Source organism: Acanthaster planci, linkage group LG20 (assembly GCF_054643075.1).
Source record: "Acanthaster planci isolate LZ-2023a linkage group LG20, COTS_SCS, whole genome shotgun sequence".
Lineage (NCBI taxonomy): Eukaryota > Metazoa > Echinodermata > Asteroidea > Valvatida > Acanthasteridae > Acanthaster > Acanthaster planci.
The window spans coordinates 2249373-2262416 of record NC_141796.1 but is presented as its reverse complement, the minus strand read 5'-3'; the positions used below and the strand labels follow the sequence as shown (position 1 = coordinate 2262416).

Below are 13044 nucleotides of genomic sequence, written 5' to 3'. Positions count from 1 at the left end.
CGGCTTTGGGGAACTCTTTCCTGATTTTGAATTCCCGTTTAAAATGTTAATAGCGGCAGAATGTGACAAAATAATCAAGGGCCGTGGCGGTGTCGGGGTCTCAAGGGCTACGCTGTTTTGTCGGGAGGAAGTCGTCACGTGCCAAAGTCGTCACGTCTGCCGCAAGATCTCCTCACACTTCGGCAGCGGTTGTACCGCCGGTGCGTCTCCGCGCGCACCTCGTTAGTGCTGTGTAGGCTGTCTTTCTTTTTCCTAGTAGTTGTGATTCTGGTAACATGAAAATTGGGACTCTTAATCAAGAGCACGAGATCAATCACATCTCATGCCCAGCCTATGGCCCAGATTTTAGATACAAGGGAGAGAAAGAGGTTAAAGATGGTAATGTGTTTGGGTGTCTTCGCAGGGTGCATCCAACTCTATACGGATGTGGTGAAATGTACGGTAGCGTGATTATGCACAGGTTTACACATCTCGCAGCGTTCTTCTTCGGTCTTTTGCGCCTGTACAAGAAACTATGCTTGTTTCACCAGCACTATTGACCTTTTTATGAGTAACTTTTTAAAGACCAAAAAGTAACATCGATTCCGAGAACTTAGGGCCAAATGTATAAGCTAAGTGTGTGGCAGGCTAAGACAAGTTAAATTCAGACAAAAGCGTTCAGAAAACAATACAACTCGCTTCCAGTGAACACAAGCCAAATTGGAACCAAAATGGAGGCAACAGTTGTAGTTGAAAGATTTGCAAGAAATGATGTCTGTAGTTTACACTTTTGAAACTTGTGTTAGCAGCATTTTGTCGTGGTTGATACTTGCCTATGCAGATGGAAGTGGCCACTGTTTGGAAAAACACTTTCCAAAAATTTTCTTCGCTGTACCTTGCTTAGGCAGCTGTTGATCAAGTAAAGAAAAGTGTGTTTTTCCTCAAGGACGCACCCCTCTTCAAATCATTACAACCAGCAAGGATTCACGGCTACAGTCATTTGGATACGTTATCCAGACACCTCCGTGGCGAACACGGTGAAGTTTTAAAATGTTAGAATTTCCAGGAGAAGTAACTTCGCCAATTTTCATAGTTTTTTTTTTCTTTTCTTTTTTATTCTATTCAACTTGCCTGCGTTGGCACATATAAACCTACATTCAAATGGTGGCTTCTAGATCACGTCTATTTGCGTATAATTTCGCAATAGGGGAAAACAGATACATGCAGGGGTTTAGCCCCCATACCTTATGCAACTCCAAATAGCCCACGCCTCATTGACGTCACACAAATCTACCCCAAAACGGGACATGTTTATTCAAGGCAGCATGACAAACATGTAGCCCGTTCAGCTCTCAATTGCGTCTTTGGTGAATTAAAGTAGCTTGGTGACTGTATTGAATATTGCAAAAAAGAAAACACACACACAAGAGTAGAAAATTTCTTCCTCTGTCACCCCTTGACAAGACGTTAGGTATGGTATAAGGCGTGTCATCACACCTTCTGGTGTATGCGGTTGACAGGATCTGTTTTCGAAATAAACCGCAACTTGAGGAACAGCACCGATATACGTGTACAGGGTTTGCGAAGTGTGGCGATGTCGATCGGCTTACGCCCTGCTACGTGTATTGAATTCCGCACCGTCACTCTGCGATGTACATTCGAACGTAGCCAACTCAAGTTTTGGTTTGAGTAGGGTTGAGTTGGGTTAGCGGATTTTTGGCTTGGGGTACGTGGGTCGAGTGAAGTTTGCCTTGTGCTGATTGTGTTTTGTCGGTTTTGTTATATCGTATCGTGGTGTTGTGCTGTGCTCCGCTGTGATGTGTTGCGTTGCTGTGTTGTGTTGTTGTGTCGTGTTGTGCTGTGTTGTGTTCTGTTGAGTTGTGTTGATGTATCATGTTGCGTTGTGTCGTGTTGTGTTGTGTTGTGTTGTGTTGAGCTGTGTTGTTGTGTCGTGTTGTGTCGTGTCATGTCTTGGGCTGTGTTGTGGAGTGTAGAGTTGTGTTGTTGTGTCATGTTGTTTCGTGTCGTGCTGTGTTGTGTTAGGTTGTGTTGTTGCATCGTGTCGTGCTGTGTTGTGTCGCTTCGTGTCGTGTCGTGTCGTGCTGTGTAGTGTTGAGTTGTGTTGTTTTGCCGTGTTGTGTAGCTGTGCGGTGCTGTGTTACGCTGTCGTGCGTTGGGCTGGATTGTGTTAGGTGTGAATCGGTTTGCTTTTGCTGTTTTTAGCCAGACTTGCCTAGGCTGAGCTTGCACTGGATAGATGTGGGTTGATTTAGGCTAGGTTAAGTTAACTTTGTATGCGTTGGACAAGGTTGCAAGGTTGGACCACTTGATGTTTTGTGTTGCCGTTCCTGGTATTTTTCAAGTCCATCAGGTCATTTTTATTCAAATGTACAGAACTCTTAATTTTCATGTCCGGGCACACAGTCATTTTGCCTTAAATTTAATAGATAATGTAAACTTAAACCAAAAACAGAAATTAGGAGGAAAGTCACAGCACAGCTTATCAAAAAAGCAAACAAACAAATCAAGTTAAAGAAAAGCCTCTTTTTTAAGACAAAATAAAATCTGTTCAATTTAAATGAAACAACAGTTATTATCTGCACTCCCGCATTGCAAGCTAAGAAAGAGAAAGCGAAAAGACAGAAAAACAAGGAAAATGTAGACGCAAAATAATACACCTGTCTTATGAAATAAATCACACCAACAATACAAACCCAATTCATTTGCTCAAAAATCAAAGAATTATGAATTTGCAATTACATCTAGGCTGAGCTAGGTCAACTTGAGGCTCAGCATCAATATCTTAGTCACGAATTTGATAACGGAATGCCCTTCAAAAATTGGTTCTGCAACTGATTTTGTGGCACTATTTGATTAATTTGGAGGATCAAAATAATAATTCTAACATCACGAAATGAATCTCAAGAGGAGAGGATTATTCCTCATTAAAACAATGTTTGAGTTTCAATCCAAATTCGACCTGAGCGGTGGTTTGGCTGTCAGCTTCCATGTTTACTGGAAATCTGAACTGTCGCCAGCGTAGTTTAATGTTTCAGTCAATGTCATTGCTGTTAATGGCGGTGCTGTTATGTTGCCTCTTCTGGTTGTCGTCGTAGTTGCCCTTAGTTGTCACTGTTGCTGTCGTTAGTACCCTTGATGCTGTTGAGGCCGTTACTTCGGTGAATGTTGTAGATGTTAATTAGCGATGCTGTTGCTGCTATTGGTGTTACTACTGTTGTTGGTGTCATTTTGTGTTCCTGTCGTTGTGGTTGTCATTGTCACTTTTACGATTGGGCTGGTGCTGCTACAGTCGCAGAGACGGTTTTTAAATTCTTATTCGTTCGAATTTGATAAAAATCTTCTTTGCCTTGATCTCTGGACATTTTTCTCTAAAGCTAACTCGTCAGATTATATATATATATGCTGTAACCATTGCTTTTCGTCGTCCTTCGAGGTCACCATGCTCCGACGTCATCGGAGGTCTTGTTACCGCCTCTAAGCTGAGGCACGCGTCACGTCTAATGAAACGAGGTCTAGGATGATGCGTTTTAGATGACGGCCAAAACCAACCCGTAATTGGATTTCGTGTAGAGTTTTCTTGTGAGAAGGTCTCCCCGTCTAATGGACGTCACCGCCTAATATGCACGGGGAGGGGTGTGCTAACCCCCACAACGATCGGAAATAATGACCGCCGAGCGCACGTCTATTTCCACGAACTGTCCTCTGTAGTTAATGCTGACATCCGAGGCAGAGTAAGACGGGATCCTTGATTTATTCACCCTTAGTGCGTGCCCGTTATTGCCAGCTACTGTCCGAGCTGTACTCACAGTAAAAACGAGATATGTCAGTACCATGTAATATTGCATATGCATTGGTAGGGAAATTAACAGACAAAGAAATATTACAATACCAGGTGAGGAACTACAAAGGATGTCTCGCTGCAGACATGCTATGCCCTCGCGTATAGATAAAATGATAAATCGCATGCGTGAATCTAACCCTCTCGTCTTATTGAATTTTAACATGCACTGAAGTTACAGCAATTATGCATCGTCTAAGACGGTTTATGATTAAAATTACAAGTAAAATTTCTGGCACTACTCCAGTATAGCAGGTTCTGGGCTTTGAACGTGACTAAACCTAATTCAGCAGGAATGGTTGTGGCATTTACCAATTTAACGCTGCTGTCTTCGATCCCTCAAAATCAACGGATGACAGCAAAGATGAAAACCATCACTTTGCCTGCAAACACAATATGCCATTTCATAACGCGCAATCGGTCAGCTACAATGCAAACTGGCCTGAAAATGGAAAAAAAACAAATCGAACAATGTGAGACCACAGTAGTTCAAGACAGCCACGAGGAGTTCTCAACGGGCATTGACATAGAGTACCGAAGTGTGACGTCACTGTGAACCAAAAGTGCGGTGCAAACGAATGGAGTACGCGCGCGTGTTGGTTCACGCGCCGTTTCTCGCGCTAATGCCTTTTACACACTAATTGTGCGCGTGACGTATTCACTTCGGTACCCTATAGAACATGATATATAGAATGATGTAGGACACTTACGGTGAATGTGAAAACGGGAACAACAAGTTAAGTTCGCCTCTAGGACGCCAGACATTGAAATGAGGACCAAATGCGTAACATGCGAAACAGTACCGTCATTGTGGCGTCATTTATTTGTGATGCTCGTTTTGAACCTAACTGGAAGAAATTACCATTACAAACGATTAGCAGAAATTGTTTGCACAGTATCAATGACGTTGCCAGATTTCTTTACGTCGCAAAATAGCTAGTTAGTCAAAAGAAACTAACCGAAGACAATCGTTTTGGTTACACTTTAGCATCACGGTATTCAAAACTTGAATCATGTATTTCCACTCTGGCGACTGGGCATTAATTTGTAATCCATTTCCACTGCAGTCTGTCAATCTATAAATCGCTAACTACCGTAGGGCTAGCTCTCAGTGCATAGAATGGACTTCCGCGAACGACAAAAATACCAAGAAAGAAACCTGACAGGAACAAAGGTTGTTTTCGGCCAATGTTCGGATGTTTGTTGCCTTCTCTGACCCTTTACCAAAGTGTTACGTTGAGTTCATCCGGTGCGATCATGGATTCTCCAGTAAATCACTGAAACCCACTCGTCCTGGCGGGACCGTCCCGGTGGGACAGTCTCCTGAGCTGGCGCGAGGAGATAATACGATTGTCCTCATGCTCCGATTTCCCGACGTCGGTTTCCCATTAGAGGGACGCGCGCCGTGCCTCCTCATCAGACATCAGTGGCGGGGCCCGTGGGCAGGGGACACGAGCTCAGGGCGGGCCCCCGGAGTCCCAACCCTCGGAAATCGAGCGCGATGGAGCATCATGGTCGGGTAATTGGTGCCGTAAACTCGGCAGTGCTGATGGGCTCGTGTCGATCGAGTCAGCACTGCCTGCGTGCGCGTCATCCCCGTGTGGTCAAGCTTGTTTCTTTGGGAACAGAATCCAATTATGGAGATAGGGTCTCATATTCGTTTGTTTAGCAACCGCATGTTTGCTCATTATTTATTCATGTCAGCAGGTGCGAAGCGAAATATTCGACTGGATTAAGATTCTATATTTATCCAAACATGATCTCTGTTTGGTCTGAAACTTACACTGTTCAGGCATCATTTGAAACTATTAAGAACCCGCCAGGTCAAATCCTTGTTCTCTTCTCAAGTTTTGCAAAAACCATTACCTTAGGCCTACATCAAATGCGTATGATATGTCGATTCAGATCTTGGTTTTTAGGTAAATTTCGTTTCGTATTTTACTGAACCGACATTGGAATCACTAATAAATGCGTGTGTGTATTAAACATAATTTTGCCCACAATCAGAAGTCGACATAATTATAGTTGCCATCTTTAAGGTGTCTTTCGTATATGCATATTCTGTACATTTCAAGTCCATGTGCGTTAACTTGTGGAGAGCGTTTTCCGGCAAGAGATCTAGATATGGAAGGCACGTACCAAAACGCTGACTTTAAAAGGTGGCCGTGTTCTTCATGTATGCACGTATTCCTGCTGGCCGCTACAGACCCGGGAAGCCATCTTGCTTTTGTGCTTTTCCACCATTTAAAGCAATGTCAAGTAACCAAGCTGCAGCTGACAGGGAAAAAAAAACCTGTTCCCTTTTTTTCAACCTCCAGAGTGGTATCACAATTACCAATGGGTCTACAGGGAACAAGACAAACATGGCGGCATCATGATAAAGGTCTCATGATATGCACTCCTTTCTCCCAGGATCCACAGAACAATGGGCAATTACCTCTGGAGAAATACGTAGACTACCTAAGGTTGTGTCCTCCGTTTAAATAGCGTGATCAAGCATGGACATTCGGAATTATTCAAGTCCTCCATCTTGAGCAAGAGAAATTGATACAAGTGAAAAAAAGATCGCCTCGGTTCAGAAAGTACTAAATTATTGACGTAGCAGGAAATATTGACGATGAAAGATACAAACCAAGAGTAATTTCAGTCTTTAAATGTTTTTTTCCCTTATGACTAAAACGAGACCCAATTTCCACGGGTGATTTCAAAGAACAGAATTATGAGTGAAATAGGTAGTAATGTAGAATTCAAAAGAGGGAGAAAAAAAGACAACAAAATGTAGCTGCAGGGTACAAATAGTGACGGAGATCTGTTGATATGAACGACTTCAGAGGCAGAACCGACTTTATTCCCCTAAACGGCCCCGATCATACTCCCTGCCTTCCTTCGACTCTTGTACTAAGTAGGGATGATCTTTTCCAGTCGTTACGCATAGCTGCAGGCGCAGCGAGGGCTCAGAGTGGGCAACCCGATCCCCGGTTGCCCCGTCACTGGCGTCTTCGGGCAAGTAACCAGAGAGCCCCAAAAGTCATCTTTAATTCCTGCCAGTCCCCGGTCCTCAACGGGGTTTTCAAATTAAGCCCGTGCGCTGACTACATAGCTGCCCTGACTCGCAGGACGCGTCTTGCCTGTAATCGGAGCGACCGTACAGCTTGGGCTTAATTGGTCCTCTCATAAAAAAAAGTCTTGTCTCTTCCCCCCTCCCCTTTATTATGCCTTAATTATGAGAGCGTCTCAGCTGTCTAATTATTCACTCTCTGTTTCAGGGAAACCAGTCTCAGAACGTGTTCACTATATTCAAATAAACAGCCACAAAATATTGATGGCGCTTCAGACTATGGACTTTCGTGGAATTGCTAAACACTGAAATTATATCATCCACAAAACAACCATCTCTGCTGGACAGACCTGAGGGAAGCAGATGAGGGATTAAGGATCTGTAGTCAACTATTCAGTGCCGTCGTGCCCATACATCCACAACCACAAATCCATTGCCTAATCTAACTATTGTCAAATAAGTACACAGAGGTTCTTGTCAGAAGCACACCTCTTTAAAAGAGATCTATCCACACGGAGTCCCCGTAAGCCGTCTCCTTAACTATTGTTTCAACCTGTACCCAGCCCACTTTGACCCCTAGTCCCCTCCTCGCTGCAAACTGTAATCCAACGGGGAGTTACGCTCCAATGCTTGCGCCACCAACGCGGCAAAGCCGTTTGGAGCGCCTCGGGTCTCACTTAGACGAGCGGTGACGGAAAAGTGTGGACGAAAATCGATGTGTCGCACTCTATTCTTAATTTTCATGTCACTCAAGGCGGAAACCATTTATTATCTAAATCATTGTGTTACTGATTGTCCACGCTACCCAAAGCGCCCTGAATGGGAAGAATCAAAGGCACGATGAGGCAGCGTTGAACTCAATCTATGACGTCATACCTATTAAAATAGACTGCCACAACGCCTTATCTTTAGCGTGGCATCTTTGAAAAAAAAATTGGTCAGGCTCCTAAACACGTGAAATCCGTTAACGCCCGTCTGTGTAGGCTAAATAGACCCTTGTATAAGCAAATGGACAGCAACGATTTTCCGTTGCACTTCAGGGCCAGCAAGTTCCTTCCAGACATATGCCATTCATAATCCATTAATCATGTCCCATAGGATTTTCAGGAGAGAAAATAAAAGGATAGAAATTGTACTGCTGAATTCAAGTATTCATGAGAAATTCAAGCAAGAAACTGGACCAAACATGTATTCTTTTTCGCAATTAAATCTCGCTAGATCACGAGAGTTCACCTCGAAGTCACGCTGTTCGTATTAAGCCCAGCTGGAGATCTCATCAATTAGTTAATGACATTCCAGCAGCTTCAGCACGCTGTCCGCTATTTTTCTGAAATCGAGCCGTAGTGGGTGAAAGGCCGTAATCTAACAACATTGGTCGGGTAGGAGAAAGGCCGTAACGTAAAAACATTGGTCACAAACAGACATATTTCAGAATTCTTTTTCAAATTGCACGCTCTTTCCCCCATGGGAGAAAAGGAAAAATTGGCACGCCTTCATGCTCTTTGGGAAAAACATTTCCTTTTATAGACGTTGCGAACTTTAATTGTGTAATGTAGCCAAATGTCTAGTAAATCGATTCAATAAGCTGAAGACGTGGTGAATGGTCCAACAGACCTCCCAATGCAGTCTTTTAATTTCTTACCCGTTGTTGGTCCGATCCCCAGCCTCCTCATCACCCCACAAAAATAAGAGAAGAAAAAAATCTTTGAATTAGCTTGTGGACCCAGCATCCTCTGAATGCATGGGGAAGTAGGCCACCACAATAGGGAGAAGCCTGGTTGTATGCACTTGTAAACCGAGCTGTCATTAGATGGCGAATCTACAGATCAACACGTTTATTGCCCCTGAGGATGTTGTCGATGAGGTACGCGAGGTGCTGCGGACCGTTGATTCTCTGGTCGGGCGCGACTTAACAACATCAGTTTAAAAAAAGGACTGATAAAAGTCACCGACTGGCGATCTCAATGAAATGGCGTCAAAAGAAAAAAGGAAATCCGCGGAGAGCGACACGTCATTTTAGGTGTCTTATTAATTGGTTACTGGCATCATAATTGGTTCTCTGAGGACGCACCTGTGAGACATCGACCAAATATTGAGCCGGGTGATGAACGTGACTTTGAGGTTGGGAGTGCGCCTTAGCTGTCAGGTGTCGGCCAGGTGGGACTCGTCAGCGGATTGTCTGACGTGCAGCGCATGAACAATGCTTCTCTCTCAAAAACAGGGACAATAGTAACAGAATTTCCTCACACAGGACTATAAACACCGCATTGTTTCCATTTGCGCCCCTGTCCACCTATTCCATTTCAGAACTTCCTAATTCAATAATTCCATCTGGGATTAATTCACTTTTGTGGTAAGTGACAGCTAGGAATGTTGACGATTGAACACTCCGGATTCCAGAGGACAGTTATCTGAGAGGAAACAAAAGAAACGTTTTAAGCGGATAGGACAGAGGACCCAAGATTGTTCTCAGATAGTCAAGGAAAGCGCTAAGGTCAGAGGCAATAGAAATGAAATGCTTTCTACTTGAGAGAGGAGATATTTTTTCTCAGTTGATTTAATCACACCGTTTTGCACTCCTTGTTTGCGCAGCCATGTAGTTACATTCTAAAAGGTCTGGTTTCCAAGTCTGTAAACAAGCTGAACAATTCCTAGACATCAGTGTTCAGTTTAAACCACTATACCCATTACTGTTTTAACTTGAATATGTTTAACAAGTAACAGCGAGAGTCGGCTGGAAACGTGTTTAATTTATAAGTACACTGTATTGTTTTAGATTTGTTTATGAAACAGGTGAACATTTCAGTGAAATAATTATTTTACCCAAGATCTTCATGTAAGTAGTACGTATGGCACAAATCCTCGTAAGCGTTGTCTGTGTAATTTTTTTTATTTCCCACTGTAATCACATTTCGACTTGCAAAAGACAAAGTGCACATCTTCTTCCTGATGATTCCTGTCATAAAAAGGTCCAATAAGTAACGACGAATTTGTCTTCTAAAATGTAACTCAAGCGTGAGCCGAAATTATAGACCACTCTAGCTTGAAGTGGGGTAGCCCGTCAACTGTCTCATTAATCACGTGGGGAAGAAATCTCGGCCTGCATCTGCGAGGACGAGCAGTGAGATCCATATCCCCCCCAACATCGACGGACCCCAACTGAAGGTGACACAGTGCACTGTTGTAACCCCCCCTCCCCGCGGGAAGGCTCAGTATCGAGATTGTGTTGATGTTTGGCGTGCGTGACCACGGCACGTCCAAGCAATGACACCACGGAAACCCAAGAGTCCCAGCGTTTGTGATTCCATCATAATCAGATATCGGATAGGACTGCGTGAGAAAATGACGAATGGCGATTGGCCTTCAATAAATGATGAACTCGTCGTTTACAAATCCCTTCGGTCACCAGAAAAAAAACGAGTCTTGATCCCAATAAATCACAGCCTGACAAAGTTTAATAACTAACCCATTTAAAATAATATCAATACCCTGTGAAACTCCCGCATGTGCTTAAATTTGGTGTTGACAAATGAATTAGTTTTTGTTTTCAGTTGGTGTTTTTTATTCCTTTGGTTTTGTAATAGTGTGTCGAAGATTTTACTTCTTGGAGGTGGACTCTGGATAAGTGTTTTCGTGGGCGTCGTGTGGATTTCTGTCGTGAACAGGCTAAACTAGAGGACAAGATTGGCATAGTGGTTCTTTCCACCTCTGTTGCCAGGGTTCGAATCCCGGTTTACCTGTGGACTGAGTTTACAGTCCCGACCCCGAATATCCCCCCCCCCGGGATCTTCCTCCCACCCCAACACTGTAACCCTTTCTAATTGTCTTTGCTCCATACATTTAAGTGCAGGCTTACGAGCTAATGTCTTGGGCTCTTTTGATGAATCCTGAGTGTCATTATCAGAAATGATGAATAATAATAATTAAGAATATCCAGTCAATATAATGGTCAATTAGACTGAGAGCACCAATCCAATAGGGCCCTTGGAAAAAAATTTAAATCCTACCCAAACGAGGAATATTGACAGTAACAGCACACTTGATTGGTGGGATCACATTTATGATTTTGAAATTCAAGCGCGGATCCTTCAGAATTGGATTCTTTATTGTCATATTCTTATCCGTGTAATAGTGCAGTACTGAGTATCTCATAGTGGTGCAGTATTTTTAGTAGTTCAGTGCTTATTTCTACAGTATTCGTATTCAAATTACATGTAACACATACATGTAGATAGTACTTTTATTTACTGCAGGGGGGCCCACCAGGAAGAAAAGCTTTCAAACATGAGTCCATTACATTAAACATTACCGTAACTGGCTAATACATAAACATGTATACGTAAGCCATACACCTAACATATATAAATACAAACAACAAAAAACCCACTACAGATCAGTGGGCTTATCAAAACCACAGGAAATAATATAAGTTATAAACACAGGCATGATTAATGGTTGGTTTCATTTGTGGTAGATTTAAATAATCTTTTAAAGATAGATAGATTGGCGGAAGCTTGCAGTTGACTAGGGAGGGAATTCCACAGCTTGGGTCCCCTATATTTAACATTTTTTCATGATCGCGAACACAACAGAGCCGCTCACAATCTGGGCACGCTGCCAGGATGTAGGGCACCCACGTGACTACACAGCCGGAAACACCCACACTTGTTTTTCACATACGTGGTGTGGACATTTCTTTGTCCTCGTGTGGTTGAGCAATCAGGGAACATGCTCCATGTTCTCCCACTATGACAACTCTTTCGAGCTGTATTTTTGATAATGGTTTACTGGACTGTTCCTCTTCAGTTTTCCCGTGAATGGGACTTACCCCAAAACGCCTCTGAAGCTGTACTTTTTTCCAGCAAGCGGAAAACACAGGGCGAACTTCGGAGTCTACACAACGTCTGGTAACCCGATATGGTGTGTGGACTTCTTTTTGCGGAGGTCGACACTCTATGTATGCCATGCTTGCACAGTGGTGACTCAGGAGCTCCTATTAACACAAGACGAGAGGGCATTGCGTTTTTCTCTAGTCATGTAGCATAAAACATTGTTTAACACTTACTTCTGAGGACCGGTTTGGAGCAAATTATTAACTATCTACGACAGGACATTTATTTATTTCATTTTTACGTCTATTTTCCCCGTCAAGCCATGCGTCAGCAAATGCCACCACAGAAATTATCGTGTTTTGTAATATATAGCTGGGAAAATGTTTTCACCATTGTTTCATATTTTCTTGTTTTGAACCTTGTTTTGCTCGTCTGACCGTGGTCTGACACAAGTCTGTCTCCACGATCTCTCTACGCACTTTTGAGGGCAATTTTGTTGGCTTTTACCAAGGCCTATAAGTAAATCTTCTAAATAGCCATAAAAAAATATTAGAAGCAGACATATCTCGCAGTAGGTGGCGCTTTTCAAGATCTTAGTACCTGTGTTTGGTAACCTGCCTGCATAAGGTTAAACTTCACATTGAATATTCACTCGTTGAATATTCGCCACACCGTGAAGTCACGGGAAATCCAATCTGCTTTGTATCCAATGTCCGTTCAAAAAGCGTGGATCTGGGGTGTGACCGGTGAATGTTTGCCCGCGTGAGCGTATTTGCGATGAGGGAAATATTGCGGGGTGTACTTTGGGGGTCGTGATACAAGCCGTGGGTGTCTCTTTTCTTTCATACTCTCGTATCTATCCTATCGACAGGCTGATCTGGGTTGAGTGATATGTTCTCTGCGGCTGAGCGGTTTGTCTTAAACCAAATACTGCGTTCCTTTAGAGCCGTCACGAGATCTAGCGACAGCACAGAACGTTCAATGGAGATAAGGGGGTATCCATGGCTTGCATTTTGAAACTTTAAGACAGGTGCATTTGCTTACAGATCTCAGCTTATACGGCAGTTCTCGGAGTGGGGGGTAAACCACGGACGTATATAAAAAAACTGGACTTGCAACGCCTTTGTATGAAAAAGAAGCCAACCAGCGGCCATTTTACCGAGCCGAATACAAAAGCGTGGGTTGGCTCCCTTCTATTGACGTCAGGAAGAACAAAGGCGGGCATTGCCAGGAAAGCTTTGTATTCGGCTCGGTAAAATGGCCGCGAGTGGATTCAAAATGACTCTATAAGCTGATTATGGGCATTGCGAGTCCAG

The 13044-nt window shown here is 43.3% G+C and overlaps 1 long non-coding RNA gene across 1 annotated transcript; it reads right to left on the bottom strand.

The window, feature by feature from the left end:
- Positions 1–1108: 1108 nt before the first annotated feature.
- LOC147795836 (uncharacterized) lies at positions 1109–12404 on the bottom strand. The gene is made up of 3 exons (XR_015423499.1): positions 11725–12404; positions 4151–4280; positions 1109–3796 (listed from the first exon to the last, which is right to left on the bottom strand). It is a non-coding gene; the product is annotated as an uncharacterized LOC147795836 (long non-coding RNA).
- Positions 12405–13044: the final 640 nt, after the last annotated feature.